The sequence below is a fragment of the Apostichopus japonicus genome, chromosome 2 (genome assembly GCF_037975245.1).
Source record: "Apostichopus japonicus isolate 1M-3 chromosome 2, ASM3797524v1, whole genome shotgun sequence".
Lineage (NCBI taxonomy): Eukaryota > Metazoa > Echinodermata > Holothuroidea > Aspidochirotida > Stichopodidae > Apostichopus > Apostichopus japonicus.
The window spans coordinates 5,621,412-5,636,869 of record NC_092562.1 but is presented as its reverse complement, the minus strand read 5'-3'; the positions used below and the strand labels follow the sequence as shown (position 1 = coordinate 5,636,869).

The following is a 15,458-nucleotide window of genomic DNA, read 5'->3' as shown; positions in this document are numbered from 1 at the left end:
AGTTCTTTCATACCCATAAATTGACACATTCGTCGATAAGCTAACTGTAGTGTAGGCCTTAGTATACATCCATTGACTTTAGATGCTGTTTGCTATGCTCTGAGCCTCTAAGCTCAGACAGGTCAGGTCCCAGAGAGTAGTGTTATCATATTGAGGTAATGTTGGGTATTTTTAGGGTGTAAGATTTCCAAATGGCCAAAAAACGTGCAAAGCTGGGGGGAGGGTGTTAAAAGCTTAAAAAATACCACAATTTGGTCAGCAAATACCTCAAATGGATTCAAACTCATGAAATATGTAATTCTGCTTGACTGCAAAAAGTTTAAGTGGCCTGCTGTATCGTTGCTAGTAATAAATGAAAGTGCGTCAATTACGGGGGTGCGTAAACTATGAAGCCTTTACTATACTGATGACCTTGGAAAAACATTCCACATTAGTACTGTTAGTTGAAACCTGGCCCATCTCAATATCTAAAATTGTCTTTATAACACAATATATAGCTGATTGAATGTAGGCCTAACCAATTTTGTGGTGTTAGTGTTCGTGGGTGCATATATAGGCCTAGGCTAGTAATTGCATGATGTCATCATCCCCCATGGCAGGTGTACCAAAATATGTTTAGGGCCTAAATCATTTATAAACTAATCAGAGGCTCATGTTGGGTTGATATTAATGACGGTCTACATATATCTAGTTTACTGTTGGCCCTACTTATGTTAGGCCTTCAGAAGCCCCGTCCGTGTGGTTGTAGCCTAACAGTAACAGTAATACTAACACAGAAACAGTAACAGAGATCGCACCCAAAGCTAGCTATAATTTCCTACTGCATGTGGCCTGAGTTTGGCTAGTTTAGTTTAGTAGAAAAAAAAGGATCAGGAGGGACACTTATAGTCCCCATCAAGGACCCTATAGAGAGAGGAAAAAAACTGAAGACACAAACACTCAGACCCGATTACAATGCTTAAAGTGCTAAGCCTAACTTCATACTAATAATAGTACTGTTTTCCCAACATTATAAAGAACCGTTAAATGCGCTTTCACTGAGGCAATCGTGTACCTTCTGAAGGTTTTAATTCCTTCTCCAAAGACTTATATTGGCTAGAAACGGTCAACATTATTCAACCCCGGCGCCTAGAACTATATTCAGCCTAACCTAGGCTAAAATACCCTCGATGTACAGTAGGCCATTCTGTAGTTGGTACAGTGAAACTGTCCGTACGTTCGTTTACCATCATATGAGGCCACCTGAGGCGTAGCAGTGGGCAGCTGGTGGTTCATTGTACTAGGGGTCCCAATGTTCAGGTGGCCCAAAGCCTGGTCGATTCCGACATTCGAGCCATCTGGAACTGGTCAGGTCACTTGCCAACATTTATGTTTTTGTATCAAAGTGGCTATTCTTACGACTAGTTGTAACAATAATTCCCTTTTGCGCATGCGCAGTTGCTATTTTATGACTAGGAGTACTATTTTTACGAACAATAATTCCCGGTTAGGGTTAGGGCTAGGGTTGGATTGAGGGTTAGAGTTAGGGTTAGGGTTACCCCTACTAAATGCGCAGTTGCTTTATTTACTTTGAATTCGCCGATGTCGTAAGAATAGTTTATAAATAATTGTTACGACTAGTCATAAGAATAGCCACGGCCTTTTTGTATCGTATGAGTGGCAACACGTACGTAGCCTACTCCCCGCGTGCGAAATTATTTTTCCCACTTCGACGCGGCCACATGGGCGTGGCTTATGAAATACGTCACAGGCCGGCAAGTTTGTGACTTCGACTTCGAGGTCTTACGTATAGCTCTTTAATAATATACTCAGCTAATATACTCAGCCCTTATATACTCAGGCCTAAGACATGACTTCATGAGATCCATGATGATGTGCGACTGCTCCTCCCAGTCAATCGGGTCTTATGGAGCTCTTGAGGTAAATTCCATCACAAAATCAAACTATGTTTGTTTATTAGATGTGTTATGAACCTCCCGTGTCTGGAAAAGTTTGGAAAAGAACCTCCCGTGACAGCAGGGTCTGGAAAAGTTAGAAATGAACCTCCCGTGGTATTGATTATTACACTTCATATTACACCAGGTGGGCCCACTGACCTTTCAATGCTAGAAACCTACAAAGATACATGTATTGTATTGTGCCCCATATTGTTTTATCCATCATTCTAAATTATTTGTTCATTTATAAATGAACCCCATTTTAAACGGCAGTAAGGAGCCTACGTGCTTTCATCATTAGTTCGTATTGTTACGGACTTGAAATATTCTACCCATTTTATTAAACAGTTGTCACTTGCGTCTGTATTAACTATAACCAGGGAGCTGTTAATGTTAGAGTAGCAGCTCCCTGCTATAACTATGCCTAAATAGCAATGTCCCTCTGTACATGATACTATTTATTACACTGGTACGTGTACTAGAATCCCTGACATGTAACTTAATTGAGAACTTTCAGCACCCAAACAAACACCCGAGAGATATCACTGCATAGTCTGTGACGTAGACCAATAAGCCGTAACAACGACCGATAGTCCACGCCCATTATGCTAATGTGGCCGCGTCGAAGTGGGAAAAATAATTTCGCTCCCCGCGTAGGCAAGTGGGTCCATTTCATTAACAATTAACTGGGCCGGGAGAAGCTTTTAGCCCCCTTGTGTAATTGCTCGACATGTCTAAAACTATATATTTAATTCAACAAATATAGCAGAAATAATGTTTATATACTCATCATTGCTGGCTATAATCATTCTCAAGTTGAAGAGCCCTAAATTGACACATAGAGAATGGCTGCGCACCGAGCATCGGTAACGGCGTCAATGCCGCAATTCCATCATTCCCGTACGCCACTATTACGGGAAAATTGATACCTTATCGCCAATGTTAAGTAGTTTTGCATACTCTACAATCCATCGATTTGAAGTTTTACTAAAATTTCTATAAAAATTCTGTTCGTTCACCGAAATCATTCAACAGTTCTTTTTTACCTTTCCTTCCCTCGCCCAGAGCATATTTAGAATATACGGCCGTCTGCCCTTGCCTACAGTACCCACCCCACCACACCATGCACCCCTTGAATACTAATTAATTTCAAAGAAATATTTTAAGCTTTTATTTTGAATAAGCCTAGTGGAACGTTTGAGATCAAATGTTGCAATTTAATTCAAAGGGTTAAGTTAAAGTATCCATACCATCATATATGACGGATATAGCGGAAGTTTCGAGATAAAATACTTGAAATTTTGGTTTCATTAGAAACCAAAATATAGAGATAAACGGCGAAACTTGCTAGAAATCATAGTCGAAGTTTTGACAAAGTTTAACCCTCGGTTTGAAAAGAAACCCGTTAGTCGAAATGTTTAGATAAAAAGCAGCAATTTCATATAACTGGTGTAAATTTATTTAGAAAAATTGGAAGCTCCCGAGAAAATGTCAAAGCTGCGGGGAAAAAAGGAAATTCTGTGATACAATAATTGAAATGAATTGTTTGTATATCTAAGCCACCTTACATCAGCAAAGTAAAGTTAGTCTGGCGAAAATTCGCAAACTGGCCATCGGTTTTCTGCTTCCTTCCCATCCCAAACTCTTTGATAGTTTACTACCAACCCCGCTGAAGTTGATGCTCTATAGTTTGCATGTGACTTCAAAATAGGGGAGAAATTTCAGAAATATTGTTTCCACCCGTCCCCTCTTCAAAATGGGCTCCACCGTCCCTGGGAATGCGTAAAATTAACAATGTTTTTCATTTGTCGATTTCATTCAGTCTATGAGAACAAAAACAATTACCATATATGGTCACTACATCCACACACCTTTGAGAAAATTCATTTGACAAAGGGTGCTACTAAACTATAACAAATTGTTATTATATTCAAGTGATCTTCATTCAAAATGTTTCCACTTTTTTTTTCGACGGATATCGGCAGTTCATTTTTTTGTTGGGCAATCCTCAAAAAAATATTTGGGCGACCCCACAAAAGTCGCGACCGCTACTTTGAATACCAAGTATTCTAAGCACCATGCTGTTACATCAATTGTTTAAATCTAATCAGTTTGCCATTTGTAACCGAATGACGAAATCATGATACTGTGACATTTAAATATGAGAGAAGGCATCAATTGCTTGTAAACTGTTTAAGATATCAATTCCCTATACTATTTCATCATTGTGCTGGACATTTCCACAAAAGGTGCTTATACATAGTCACGTGACCGTGGAAGGGTAGTCAATTTCCGAAAAAAATAAAAACAATAGGCCTAAGCGTCTTGAAATGGACGTTGCCGCCTTTTCGTTCGAGTAGTTTAAATGAAACATGATGGGGGAAGTGGGTCACTGAGCTAACATACGTCGTCAGGAAAAGTGTGGTCTGAAAGGTTTTACTATAGAGAACATAAACTTTGTCTTGTCAGGGCCATGATCTATCGAGGCTGACGGGTAGATGGTCAACCGGTTGTCGAGACCTTCGTTTAATTTTATCGCCGTATAAAATGTAGACCCCTCGAACCCCCCCCCCCAACCCCACCGTCGCCGAACCCTATGGACGCTCCCTCTGATGTTTTAGACCAACCATTCTATTTCTATAACCCCGCCGCAGTATCTCTTGAATTGTGTAGCTTTGACTAAACCATTATTCAGTTGAGCTAAATACCATATCGGCGATATCCTTCCTACCAATCTTCCGTCCTATACTTTCTCCGTTTTCATCAGTTATATCTTCTTTTCCTCCAGCATCAGCTGAATTTAATATCAAATAGGCATAGGCCTATATGTACTTCTCATGGTTGATATAAACCACTTGTTCTTTTAGTACAAATGACAAAACTGCAGTACAGCGAGCTCCAGAATACCATCTGTATTCCTGTTTTAGAAGCGAAGAATGCATCGTAATTCACTCACCTACAAATCATGTTTTTCTAAACTTATATTTAGCATACATGCTCAAATTTAGTATCATTTAGCATTCTACTAACAGATTTAGACAACAGAGGCTACAATATTGTTTGCCCATGTGTGGCGTAATCTATTCTGAGTACGAGAATGGTTTTATGAAAAGGCTCAACAAGGGTAACGTGTTTGACATAAGAACAAAAATCTTGTTGACAGCCGCGTGGCAAATAGCAGCCAGCTATACTCCCACGGTCGTTTGTGCACATGTTGGTTGAGGCAAACATGAGAAAAACAAAGGAGTAATTTAACTGCATTCGCTTAGTTTCAAAAGAAAAACTGCAGCTTACTTTCTTTGGCCATATGCAGTGAATGACACTTCCATGGGAAAGCAACAGCTTTCACGCATCGGCGTTGGGTACTTTTGTGTTTTGTCTGATAACTCTCTAAGCAGGCAAGCGTGCCTTTTCCGAGCATTTGAGATTCTGCCTATTTTGAAGAAATTATATAGATTAGAGCAGGTCTGTTGTTACGAAGGGGGGGGGGGGGGGTTCTCAAGATTGAATTTTACTGACCTCACATTTATGCGAACACATTGCACTGTTGTGGTATTGAATGTCCACTTTCTCAAATTTGAGAGTGTAGTAATTATCTAACGATAAAGAACTTATACCTCCGAGATGTCTTAGTCTGAACAAGGCCGCCTGGTCTCAAAAGTGCGGTTTACAAATGATATTAACTTATAGCATGCACTAACAAGCACCAATTTGATATGTGTATATATATTTTATTGCCTTATTAATGTACATCATTACCGGGTAGCTCATGGTACAACGAAACGTACGAATGGATATCATGATTTTTGTAACCCGGTTGATGTTTGTAATTAAAGTTTACTGTATAGAAATTTACGTCATACGGTAAAAGAAGCTCCTTCACGATCAACATAGAAGATGTCATTTAATGACAGAAGTCAAGAAACTGTAAAGAATAGCAAATAAAATGTCATATTACAGACTAGATGTGTCGACAACCTATCACGTGGTTGAGTGTATACCCTAGAAAATACACTGCATTGGTTACGGCGACAGATCATTTAATAAATGGTTAATATGGAGGGTTTATCATTTCATATACTTACCATAAACATCATTATCTAAGAGACTTAGAGATTAAAATTCAGTACTACTAACAATAGAATTCATTTTAGACAGAAATTTCTAAATTAAATTGTGGTGAGCATTCAAGACATCTGACATGGCAGAGACGACATCGGTGAATATTATAAAGTCTTCAAATAAGCTATACAAAGCATTCTGGCGGTGTGAATACATATAGATCGCCAATTCAAGTATAAGGTCCCGAGTAACGTACGATACTTATATCAGTGCGGGTATAGGCCTACACCACAATATACGCGTTACGTTAATAGGTCAGTGTACTACAAAATCGGATTGCAGGTCAGTCCTGTTCAATCTTCAGCAACTTGACATCACTTTGCTACCTATTCACTGTGCATTGTAACTCATTCATTTTATTTTCTAATTGAATTAATCCTCAAACTCTGTCATTTTGACCGTCAGAACCTCAAGGGAAGTAACCAAACGCCAGCTATTTTGCTATCAGTTTTGGCCAATACTGCGACTTTTAAATCTAGCTTGAGTGACATGTCTGCACAACCGCCATAAACCAACTTGGTCTAGAAATGACCCAAACAAAGAGTGTTTTCAGTTCATTACTTGAACATTATACACGTCAATATTTAATATTCTTCGTTATGTGAACCTTACAGTTAAGCAAGCAGTAATCCACCAAGATGCATTTTATTTACTAGTCAAATGATTTCATTAACATTTTTCAAAAACAAATTGCGTGTTGATGAGGTGGTTTCCATACCTGTTCTGCTGTTCAATATATGCTGCATCTCTCAGGCGCGTAGCCAAGGGGGGCGAAGGGGTCAGCCGCCCCCCCCCCCTTGAGCATATTTTAAAAAAAAATTATGATATCGCTACTATTTTCAAAAGAGAAAATGCTAAGATGCAACGTACAAGGCCTGTGAAGTGCCATTTCCAGCGATCTGGGAGGCATTTTCAGCCAAAATTTTCTTGTACGCTTCGCGCCAATCATGGTGGCGCTACGCTTAGATAGTTTGCAATGCCGAATCTACAGTTTCGCCCCTCCCTTGGCAAATTCCTGGCTACGCGCCTGGCATCTCTCGGATGCTACATCAAATCTTAGATGATGATGACGTCGGCCCCAGCTTGGTTAATTGGCATTCATATTGAAGTTAATCAATTGATTTATTAATTCCAATAACTCAACCACAACATCATATAAATAACATATCATCATTTGGATAAAATTCACCACCACTTGTCCTTGGAAAATTGATAATAATTTGTAAACATGTCATTTGAGGCTAAACAAGTTTTCTGGTGTATCTGATTAACATCTCAAAAACAATATACAAGTTGGTATATGAAATACAACCTGATTAATATCAGTGCTATATGTAGGCAGTCTTCAACATATAAAAAATATTTTCGTCCTTTAACTTAGACGCTGGGTAAAGTTTACCGATACCAATTATCACTGATCATCTATAGGGGAAAATGGAAGTAAATAGACACTGGGCAAGTGACTAGGAATTAGGAACAAATTTGACACTAGACTAGGGTCGATTGGCGTACGGTGGCTTCTGAAGGCACCAGCCAGCATATTTCCAGGGTAGAATATGAACAGTTTTTGACCCTGAAGCCAATGTTATCATTAGGTAATATAAGTTTCAATATTTTAGATCCCAGTACGGTATTTGTAAAATCCATCGCTATTACAGAATATAAACGTTGTTATAAACAAAGAGAAATACAAATCATTGAAGCACATGTGGCTCAATGAGGACATATTTAGACATATTTAGATCAAGTCTTCTCCCTGTGTGTAGAAGCGCTAAATATGTGATATCTTCCAAATGGAATCAGATTTTTCTAAGCTGTTTGTTGAAGTTTTTCAAAAAAGTAATCTCTATCACATAAACCAATGGTATAGGCCTAGGCTATAAATCTTTGGCTTTTGTGTTTCCTCTCAACTATAGAGTTACATGTTTCCAATGTTTATGGCTGTCTCATTTCAATGTAAGATCATCGTAACGCATACGTATCGGTAGGATGTGCACTTTTTCCTGTAAAGGAATTAAAGTAACCTGCACACATATATCGCACATAGCAACTTGATCACAAACCATGCGTATATAACGCAAGTGGCTTACATGTGACATCTGCACACATACTGTAACAACCTGTGCATACGGTAGCCTGCACATTTATCGCGCATAGAACACATAACAACATGTGCATATAGCGCAGGTAGCAGCTTGCGTACGTTAAAACCTGTACACATAGCTTGACGGAGGATCAAATTCAGGCTGCAATGCTATCTATAATTTATTTTTGCCGGTTAGATCCTCCTTGAGTCCGGGAAGTGTGTACTTAACGAAGGATCAAATTCAGGCTGCTATGCTATCAATAATTTCTATATGCTGTTCCGGGAAGTGTCACCATCACGGAGATTCATTTCTTTAGTAACACCGTTGCTGAATTGACCCGCGTCGGCGCATGGCCATGGTGTGAAAGCAGTCATATGTATGAGTGAGTGCAAGCTTTCTGAAGTTAATAGTCATGCAAACTGGCGATTTAAATTTATAACCATACAAACTCCAAGCGTTATCTCCAAACGGCGTAAGCGTCGATGCACCATTCACGTTATATATACCTGAAGATATCACTTCCTTTGCATGTCTTGTACTTATCTATAACTATTATATCGTCTTCCTTTTCTGATCTAGTTTGGCACTTGTATCTCCTAAGTCACATGACTGAGGACGTCATCGTACTTTATTCGAATGTTGTTTATGTTTATAACCGAGAACAAGTCTTTCATTTGATACTCGTGAGCTCACGATGGTAGGCCTAGAGAATTTTCCTGTAAATAACGTGACAAATCATTATACGGTATTTACACAGCCTATACTGTTTGTAGCGACGTGAAAGACCTAACGTTATAACTCTCAGATTATTATTACAACTCGGCCAAACTTGTTACACTTATTGGACTTTATTATATTTAGGACAGTTTATTATATCCAAGTGTGCCTCCTACACAGATGGTTTTTCTTGACATGCATGCTGACAGTGGCGTAGGAAGGTACTTTTGAGTGGGGGGGGGCTGAAGACTGATGGCCAGCCTGGGGGAGGGGTCTAAGGGGAGGGGGTGTCCCCCTCCCCTTTGGAATTTTTTGCATTTTCAGGTGGCCTCAGATGCAATTTGGTGCAATATAGCACACTTCAACCCACCCACTCCATTTTGTAAACTTAATTTTGTATTTTCACCAAGCCTTAGATGCAATTTGGTGCTCCAAATGAGATTTTTTTTCTCATTTGGAAATGAAAAAGGGGTTTTCTGACCTGCGAAGCGGGGGGGCGGAATGATACTTCCGCCCCTCCACATTTTTCACTGGGGGGGCTGGCGCCCCCCCCCCCCCCCAGCCCCCCCGGTTCCTACGCCCTTGTGCATGCTGATATTGAGATGTAATATGTAAAGTATGTTACGTAACAATATCGGACTTGACAAGTTAAAATGCTGTTGATATTTTGTAACCAGAACGAGTTTGCTTGCTATCATGTTAATATAAATTTTCTGAAATTACGAAACCAATATCACCGCCCATGAACGCCGATGGGTTCAACCCAAATTTTAAAAATATTTTCAGAATGTATCATACTGTTGGTATTATTCTTGACATGTTGATGTAAGTTGAGTTGTAATATATTGATGTTGTTTCTGAAATACTGATATTGAAAGCATTATATAGGTCTATTGATGTTACTATTGACATGCTTTTCTTGAAATGTGACATCTTTATATGGTTCCTGACATATACTAATAGTTATCTCACATTGTGAAACAGATGGAAGTTTGTAACCTTGAGAACCTGTTAGTATACGGAATTCATGGACGAATTAAACCATTGGAAGTTAAATGAAAACGAAATGTTTCGTTTGCAGTACACTGAGGAAGACGATAACATGAAACTCACGTGTTTTTAATTGGACAAATCACTTTTCTGTAAAGCAGTTCTGGCGTTCCTTACGAATGCTGTAATTTGGTTGTCCACTTTCCGGTAACTGGGTGTATATCTCCTTTCTGAACTTATGAATGTTACGGTCATGTGACTTTCAGATGTCAGATTCAGCCCTTATAGTCGGTTTCATCGGCCAGAAATCTCCTTCGTATTGCTACCGTGAAATAACCAAGCTTTTCACCGCCGTCGTCGCACTGGATTCATACAGGATCTCGCACCTGTTTCTTCTTGAAAAGTAAAATGAAAGAACGAATAGCTACGATGTTCTTCTCAATCATTCACAGCTCTGATATAGAAGGAGGGTAGAGACCAGTATGTCTGTCAACACACGACTCTGGTTGCCACAATAACCTTAATGTTTATATTCAAACGGCAATAAACTTTAATTCCGAGTTACTGCAGCAAGAGAGGAGGATTTCATTTTGATTTGATAGTCCAAAACGTGGCTTATTATTTCGATAAAAAAAAAACGAATCGGTTGTCGGCTAAAGTAACATTGACGAAGTCATTTGTCCCGGCTGGTTAGTTCAAATGGAAAGACCCTATATATGCAGGTGGCATGCCGTATGCCCTCACATACGCCAAAGGCATACCATACTAGGCCTGCCTATTGGCTTTAGTGTCATAACTATGGTAGAATCGAGGTTCCATTTGCCTATCCTCATCCATAGATTATGCTAAAAATCTACCAATTGTAAAAGTTTTTATCTTTTTATTTTTAAAGTTGTCTGCATGCAATACATTTCTTCATTTGAAGTTTCTTTCCGTCTTCTCGGCCTTTGGCTAAGATCATGTGTATCATGTTCGCCTTGTAGGGGTGTCGTGATACACACCTGACGATGATCACACAGTAACAGTTTCGATGCAAGGCGACTGCCAGGGGTTTTGAGAGCGGATTAGTCGTTCAGTTGCCTGGTGTTTTTTTGAGCCCAGGTTCTTTCTTGGGTGACTTTTCTAGAATTCAATTTTACTTAAGTGAAATATTATTTTGATTAAGTCGGAATAAATTCAACTTAAGTGGAATTTTTATCCACTTAAGTAAAATAGGTCATAAACTCTACTTAAGTAAAATGCCTTTTCACTTAAGTAAAATTTAATTACGCTTATGTTAAATTATTCTCTACTTCAGTAAAGTTACATTCTACTAAAGTGAAATTGCCTTCCACTTAAGTAAAATAGACCATTTGTATTCTACTTAAGTGGAATTCTATTTCACCGAAGTTCAATACATTTTACTTAAGTCGAATTCTATTTCACTTAAGTTGAATTGAATTCGACTTAAGTAGAATATATTATACTTAAATAGAATTGGGAGGTAAACACTATAGAACGGCTTGCCATAGTACCGGAAGCTTGGCTACATTTGACTATGATAGTTTACACATATACGTGCGGTTACTGAACATTTAACAAATGTTAGTTAACTCTTGATAACTGGAGAGTACCAAAACACGTCGGATGCAGTTGACAAGCCTGTTAACTATACTTCAATGTTCATCGTCACATGAGGAACTTGTCGGGAATCAATGAGACAATATTGGCCACTCAGGAAGGGTTCGTTTGTGAATATTACCGAACGGGCTACAGAAGAAAGTACAACTATAATAAACTTTCCTAAATGGGAACAGTCCTATTGATAGAAACGTTTTGTAGTTAATATACAATGAAGTCCTCGGTTGCCATCAATCAAAAAAGTAACAGGTGCTCCAGCAAGGTTCACTAAAATGTATGCTAAAACCGTGGTCAATAGAGGAACTTTCATCAAACCGAGTCTCGTACGTTTGTCAAGAGTTTAATGAAATGCGATGACGTTACTTTGTTAAGATTTTCATACAGACAACAGCAAATGAATAAATAAATGTATGAATGTATGGCGCGAGAAGAGGGAACATATTATCAAAGCTTCTTTGCTGATATATAAATATTTTGGTCTTATGTAGCACGCAGGAATATACATTATCTCTGATAATATATTCCCTTCTCTCGCGCCATATGAATGAATGATATTGATAAACCTATTTAAAGCTTTTCATTGGCTGACTGAGTATATGATTGATTGGTTACTCGACTGTTTCATGCCTTCATTCAGCCAGTCCGTCAGTCAGTCAGTCAGTCCGTCAGTCAGTCAGTCAGTCAGTCAGTCCGTCAGTCAGTCAGTCAGTCAGTCAGTCAGTCAGTCAGTCAGTCAGTCAGTCAGTCAGTTAGTCGGTCAGCCAGCCAGTCAGTCAGTCAGTCAGTCCGTCAGTCCGTCAGTCCGTCAGTCCATCAGTCAATCAGTTCGTCGGTCGTTCAGTCAGTCAGTCGTTCAGTCACTCAGTCCGTCAGTAAGTCGTTCAGTCAGTCAGTCCGTCAGTCCGTCCATCCGTCAGTCATTCAGTCAGTCAGTCAGTCAGTCAGTCAGTCCGTCCGTACGTCAGTCTGTCAGTCCCTCAGTCAGTCCCTCAGTCAGTCCGTCAGTCAGTCAGTCCGACCGTCCGTCCGTCAGTCAGTCAGTCAGTCCGTCCGTCCGTCAGTCCATCAGTCAGGCAGTCAGTCCGTCAGTGGGTCAGTCAATCAGCGGTTATCCAATGGGCTGAAAGGTTATACTTGCTTGACAGATGCCATGTGACCATAATCATATAGATATATTACTCCACCAGGGTATTCCTTTTATGTTTACATACTGGAAAATATCTGTTTGAATTAATAATTACATGTATAGCTTCAAACCTTTCTCTTTCAAGGCGCTTTTGAAGTGTTCCACGATATCAGCGCTTTATTAATTCTGATTGATGATAATGGTGATATATATGTAGATAATTCCAGAAATGTTGAAATTTAATTCAGATACAACTGAAATAACGTTTTAAATGCTATGATGGTTTTCCATCTTCCTCGCTAAAAGAAACAGTACAGTACAGTGTCAGTATAAAAGCAATCTTTTCGTAATCACTAAGAAAGCACGATTTACGACCATCGAACCATCATATGACACGCACGTCGGTTGATTCTTGTCAATGAACCATAATCGCCGCTAAATGGTAAACAACACAACCAGGAAAGTGCAAAGAAGTAGTACACGGAACAGTAAAACTAAATGTCACTACGAAATTAATTTATCAGTAAGGATCTACGATTATATATATATATATATATATATATATATATATATATATATATATATATATATATATATATATATATATATATGTATATGTATATATATATATATATATATATATATATATATATATATATATATATGTATATGTATATATATATATATATATATATATATATATATATATATATATATATGTTGTCATACAGATTAAATAATCTGTTAAATAATCGGATTAATCGGATTAAATAAATCTGTTATGACAGATTAAATAATCTGTTACGACAGATTAAATTATCTGTTACGACAGATTAAATCTTTTGTTTCACAATTTTTTTTATTCATTATAACAATTTGTTTTCACTTCATTTCACCTGTCACTTAAACATTTTTTTCTTTTGCCATTATTTTTTCCCTAATTTTTTTTTACTTTAATTTTAATTTTATTTTATTTCACTATGGCCATCGTATAGAAACGCTGTTTGAATATGAATAATCCGTGCAACTGTAAGTTTCATGCAATTCACACGATTTGAATTGGGAATTGATCTGTGAATGTTACCTTAGGATCATCCAAAGATCCAGTCACTATAATTACACTGCCCTGGGGATAACATTATTCATTGAAGCGAACAGATCATAGAGTTGAGCAGACTACATGTTTACATTGGCTTGTATACGAGGGCTGCTAGTTCTTGATATTACTTAGATAATAATTGCTTGTCTTTTAACTTGCAGGCAAACCTTCATTCTCCTATTTAGTTCTATGGTACATCCGAGAAACCCGGAGCTAATGGTCTCGATATCAGACAATATGTAGTCCAGCCAATTCAATTGATGAGACTCAAATGTTTAGAGAATGATTTCTAAGGAAATCAAAGTGGTTTATAAATATCAATCTGGATTATTAGAATTGCTTTTATATCGGTTTCTATATCGGTCGGGAACTTTGTGCGGTTTTGTGCCCATATAGCCTCCCTGTCAATGTCCGAGTATTGTGTCAAGGTTTCTGAAACTGCAACCACAATGACAAGACTATAGTCGAGGCCAGCACATCAAGAGTCGGCTAAGACAAGTATCAATGTCCACCCTACCACTCCCTCTACACATTCAAGGAATTTAAAAAGAAAAATCTCCAAAGTTTGAAGCCTTTCCTCTTTAATAATTTCCCATGTAAATATTGCTTATACTAATTTTGTGGAGGATACATTGATCCAAATGGACTTGGAATTGGGGGGAACATGAGGGGAACATGAGGGGAACATGAGGGGAACGAATTAACCAAGAGCCACTTACACATGTTATAATGTTGTCAGAAGTGCATGTACCCGATTAAGCACAAAATACATGTCAGAATAGGTATAACTTCCCTTATAATATAACTCCGAGCCTTGACTGGGGCCCATGGGGCTAGGTCCCTGGAATCTTAGCATTTCCATGTATTTCTTATTTTCTTGTTGCGACTTTCAAGGACTAGTCCCCTTTCGGAAGGGAAATTACCCGAACAGTTCTTTCAGATGTATTAAGCCTGAGTTGGACAATACGGTCACAAGGACAGTATGTTTCACATTACTGTCTCTCAACTTTTGGAACATGCAGGTTAAATTTGTGTCAGATAGTGACTATGCTAAAGGCGGACTGCGCATTAGGTCACAGACACAGTGATCCTCAAAATTTTTGTTTTTGAGTGACTAGTGCATGAGTTATAACGTAGTTGCATCAAGTGAGTGATCTGAGATTCTAGCTGGCTGATGAATAAAGGGGTTAATCAACGGTCTAACGTGCGTTACTCACAGGATTAATGCACGATCGGGGGATAATGCAAGTGATGCACGAGGGCGGAGCCCGAGTGCATCCAGCGATAGCATTAACACCCGTAGTGCATTAATCATGTGAGTAACGCACGCTAGACCGTTGATTAACCCCGTTCATTCATACACTACCATTTGTGTGGGGGAAATATCATAAAACAAAACATTTTTGGTTACATATAACCAAAGATTTATTAAAGTGATGCCCCGTAATTTTACCGTGCGTTACTCACAGGATTAACCACGGTCAGCTGACCTGAATGGACCAATAGGATTTAGGAATCTTTACTAAGTATATGAATGAAATATATATAATATTCCAAATAGTCTGTCTATCTAAAACTTAATAGATATATCGTTTCTTTTAGGTTCACACAATGCGGGGGACGATACCGTAAAACATGAACAACATCCTCCAAACTGTACGAGATGTATTTTCTTATGCCAGTCTATGAAATGTTAATTTCGCAAATAGGTATCTTGCCTTCTCAATCTGTACCATCCCATTCGTTCCTTCATAGCATGA

The 15,458-nt window shown here is 38.5% G+C and overlaps 1 protein-coding gene across 4 annotated transcripts in view; it reads right to left on the bottom strand.

The window, feature by feature from the left end:
* Positions 1-10,547, bottom strand: part of LOC139975821 (protein sidekick-1-like) — an 84,202-nt gene extending 73,655 nt beyond the window's left edge. For 2 of the 4 annotated variants that reach the window (XM_071984064.1, XM_071984085.1), the window contains exon 1: positions 1,227-1,423. The gene's annotated coding sequence lies outside the window, so the exon portion shown is untranslated. Of the gene's footprint in view, positions 1-1,226; positions 1,425-9,976 lie in introns of those variants that run through there. The other 2 variants (XM_071984090.1, XM_071984131.1) reach the window with 2 other exon arrangements.
* Between the last annotated feature and the right edge of the window lie 4,911 nt (positions 10,548-15,458).